The 5,000-nt window shown below is 32.0% G+C and overlaps 1 protein-coding gene across 1 annotated transcript in view; it reads right to left on the bottom strand.

The window, feature by feature from the left end:
- The window catches only part of LOC137646971 (ADAMTS-like protein 5), a 294,467-nt gene that overhangs the window by 92,525 nt on the left and 196,942 nt on the right, over positions 1 to 5,000 (bottom strand).

Raw genomic sequence — 5,000 nt, forward strand, 5'->3', positions numbered from 1 at the left:
AAATTTAGAAAAGCCAAAATGCTTTTGATGATATCATCTTCCTATTGTTCAGAAAATATAAACCACCTAAATAATTCTATAGAATTAGCATAATGTAGTGATAAAGAGGCAAACGAAGAAAATAACGATGGGTGCTATTGATCAGGCCATTATTTCTAGTATCTTTCACTTCCCAAATGAAATGAAAAACATGCAAGCAAACTGTCTCAACTGCCAAGCACATTCACTTAGCTTAAGGAACTAAACCTTGGTCATCGCTATGTATGCGTTATGAGCTCATGGCAAATTGAGAGCCCACGTTTATACTAGTCTTACAAATTGTCAAGACCTCTCTCTCTCTCTCTCTCTCTCTCTCTCTCTCTCTCTTTTTTTGTATATATATATATATATATATATATATATATATATATATATATATATATATATATTTGTGTGTGTGTGTATGTATGTATATGTCCCATGTAGACGGAGTGAGGAGCTTGGGGGTGTAGGGAGGGAGTAATGTCCCAATTCTTGTATGTAGATGTGTTGAACGTCAAGGTAAATGAACTCTATAATCATGAGAATTCCACAAAAACCTATAACTCAGCATGTTGTAGCAAAATTGCAGTTTGATAGCGAGAGGAGTTTAGTTGCCTTTGCGCGCTCAAGTAGACAAGGTTCTCGTGCCTGAGAGTGATAGCTGTGTACAGTATAGTGTACTTATGAACTTTTTATAATAAAGAGAAGAAAACCCATATTCTGACGTCTCATTATCCGTCTACATGGGACATATATATATATATATATATATATATATATATATATATATATATATATATATATATATATATATATATATATATATATATATATATTTATATATTTATATATATATATATATATATATATATATATATGTGTGTGTGTGTGTGTGTGTGTACGTACATAAATGGTAGGGGTTGATGCCTTATTCTGTGTCTTTGGCATCTAAGTCCTACTGATGAGCCTACAATGTACAAGTAAAACTCCAATTATTTTGTGGACATAATATCCTAGAGAGGTTTCATCCACGAGTTGCCATTGAAAGGGTGAATGGGTCAGTGAGTTGTGTTGGTGATGATTGGAATCACAACAAATGGAAAAAGGTGGTGCGTGACCGAGTTGTATAACACAACTCACTGTCAGTAGCCAGTAGGTCGTAGATCGTTCCCGGCCTAACACCAAGCACTCCATTCAGTTGTAACCGGGTAATAACATTAGAAGGAAGGTCTACAAATAATTTCTATTATCTTATGAATGACATCTTGTAAAGACTGATAACATATAAAAAAACTGTCTTACTCTATTAATAACATCTTGACAATCTAGTCAGTCGGGGAGAGAGAGAGAGAGAGAGAGAGAGAGAGAGAGAGAGAGAGAGAGAGAGAGAGAGAGAGACTTTTCACTATTGTTTTTGCATGCAACCCAATACGCTAAATTATCTAGTTTAGCTTATAGGTCCCGTGAAATTTAAACACTCTTTATAGGCCTTGATGATTATGGAGGTAGGTGTAGACCCACAACAGTACTTCCCCCATCCCCCTTTTTTCATAAAGACGGCTTATTTCCTAGTTCACAAGTGATCTGTTATTTTGAGCAAGTTAACAAGATGAGGTACATTTTACCCTAGGAGAATTGGTAATGTTACCCCATTAAGTAAATATGTTTTTGGTAGTTTTAGCCCTGCAGATTACCGCCCAATTTCCATAACTCCGTTATCTAAAGCTTTTGAACGTCTTTTGGAAAAACGCCTAAATATGTATACTGAAAGTATTAATATTTTTCCTAGTTAGCAGTTTGGGTTTTGCAAAACGCTTTGGAGCACAATGTTATCCTTATAATTTCCATTGCTGTGCATAAATCTATATAGTTTAGTACTGTCTTAACCATTAGGCCCGTGTATTCAAACTGAAGTAGTTGGGAGTAAATAGGTCTTTTCTTATCACCATAATTTATTTCTTAAGTAAAACATTGCAAAGAGTATTTGTTGATGGGCACCAGAGTGAATATAGGAATGCGGTATCTGGGGTTCCTCAGGGTAGTGTTCTGGCCCATTATTTTTCATACTATAGAGGCTACACACGATATGTGGTTTTGCCCAGAAAACAAGCTCGTTGCATATGTAGATGATGCTTCTCACTTTGTCTCAGTTTCATCTCCTAAATATAGATCTGGGGTTGTTGAACCCATTAATAGAAATCTAGCTAAAATTAGTGCATACTACAAATTATGGGGTCTGAACCTGAACCCTAATAAAATTCAAAGTATGATAATAAGTAGGTCGTGGACTTTGGTTTCTGAATATCCAGACTTCTGCATTGATAATGTTGCTTTAACTATATAAAACTCCTTTAAAATTCTATTTATGATTCTTAATTAAAAATTTGCTTTTCAGAAACACATTTGTTCTCTTTCTTCTTCTATTACACCCAAATACTGGTTTATTGATAAAGTCTTCTTAGATTTTCAGTCATCAATCTATTCTGAAGGAATTTTTTAATCTTTTCATTATAACTTGTTTCGTTTATGTTCTATCTGTTCGTCGGATGCTGACTCTACTCTCAATTTGTTGGATGAAAACTTGAGGCCGATTAAATTTCTTATTCCTGTTCTATATATTAGATACTTTTTAATGCATATTGCATAAGATTTTTAATAATTCTGATTAACTTTTGCATTCGAATCTCCCCAAACCGTCTCATCTTGTAAGTAGTACTTGGTATGCAATTAGTTCTGACTAAGACTCAATACTACACAGTATTCTAGAAGTTTTATTACCTCCACCAACGAAGTTGGGAGAAGGTTATATTTACGTCAATGTTTGTCTGTTTGCCTGTCAGTTCATTTGTCTGTTTTTTTTTTTTTTTTTTGACTCATCGAGTAGTGAAACTTTCAGAGATCAATTTTTATGTTAAAACGTGGAAGGGATTTGATTTTGAGAGTCCTAGGTCAAAGGTCAAGTTCAAAGTCAGGGTCAAGCCATGGGTCGTAAAATAAGCTGCCCTGGCAGAGGCCTGCAGTCTCAGAGTACTTTTCTAGTTCCAGCTGTAATTAGCTTTTTTAAAGATCTTCCTAATCTGTCAGTTGAATCGGAGGAACTTCAGAAGCTCAAACTTGCAGCTCAGGGTTTTTTTTTTTTTTTTCGGAAAGTTGAATAGTTTATATAATATGGCAGATTTTTTTTTAACGTTGTTACTGCTGTTACGGTATTTTATATTGTTAATTCCTTACTTCACATGAATAATTTATGTATTTCCTTATTTCCTTTCCTCACTGGGCTATTTATCGCTGCTTAACAACCATTCGGCTTATAGCATCCAGCTGTTTTACTATGGTTGTAGCTTAGCTAATAATAATAATAATAATAATAATAATAATAATAATAATAATAATAATAATAATAATAATAATAATAGGCTATTAGACTCACAAATTCAAAACATGTAAACATCCAAAATATATACTCAATAATATACTGTATATATATATATATATATATATATATATATATATATATATATATATATATAAATATATATATATATATATATATATATATATATATTTATATATATATATATATATATATATATATACATATATATATACATATATATATATATATATATATATATATATATATATATATATATGTATATATATATGTATGTATAAATATATATGTGTGTATATATATTTATATATATATATATATATATATATATATATATATATATATATATATATATACATATTCACACTATACTAACTTAGCATTAAGTGTAAATAACTGCATTCAAGATAAATGTGAAAAATATATGCAATTGGTCCCATAAAATAGTATTAACCCGGAAACCCATTAGGTTTCCTTTGATAAAATATCACTAGAGCCTTTAAGAACTCGAGTAGTAACATTGATGTCTGGAAAATAATATTTGAGACCATCAAACTAAATCGCTCTATTACTCCCATGCATTAGCTAGAACGCCACATAAGCCATGTATAAAATTTACCATTGAGAAATTCCTAATATCATATGAACCTAATCTAAATAAGCTATGAAGCCTTGTGTTGAAAGTTATAACCCGTCGCAGATAACCTTAAGCTCCATAATCCGTTAATATTTCTTCATAACAAATTTTTCTGGATTTTCTCATCCCTGTATGGTTGGAGATGAAGCAAGCAAATTTAGATATATACAAAATACCATTTTTTTTTTCAAGATAAAAACACCATTGTCATATCTCGAAAAAAAAAAATATTACTTCAAGTGAAATTTTTTTATTAGAATCTGTGGGTACATAAGGAATATACTGCCATTATCAATGACACTGATGATGTGAATTTATAAAATGGGTGCAGGAAACGGAGTCTTATGGGAAATATTCACTTCTTCCTCCAGTTCAATCTAAAATATATGATAAGGGAAGCTCGCTCACCACAACTAAAATGTAATCCAAATTAGAAAAATACTTCTTTAGGCTGGCCACTAATTAAGCCACACGTAGTAAAGGAACTGTTAAAATACTAGGAGTAGGAAAAATCCAGCAGTCATGAATTTTGCCAGAGGGTAGCTATTTTATAAGAGTAATGGGTAGTTAATGCTCCTTAAAAGGGTACGAACCTTTTCTCTTTTACTATGACCTAAAATAACTATCTTACAAGGTTAGATGTGTGGAGAAATCAAGTCATATGTCAGAGTGCAAAAGATCCAACTGACAGTGAAATGTGTCAGTTTCTGCTGGAGTAAGAAAAATGGACAAGTAAATGAAAGGCTGACAATAAATAGAACACCTGTGCTATTACATCACAGTAATTAATCTTGTATCTCCGTTCAATACTCCTTGTCACTACGATGACCATAGACACTGCAAAATTAATTATTCCTCTCGTGACTCCATGCTACTGTGTAGCGAAAAATCGTAAGGATTTTTTTTTCTTTCATACGCTCTAGCACCGTAAGCATCTCCTCTAAAGAA

This window comes from Palaemon carinicauda, chromosome 9, assembly GCF_036898095.1.
Source record: "Palaemon carinicauda isolate YSFRI2023 chromosome 9, ASM3689809v2, whole genome shotgun sequence".
Taxonomy (NCBI): Eukaryota; Metazoa; Arthropoda; class Malacostraca; order Decapoda; family Palaemonidae; genus Palaemon; species Palaemon carinicauda.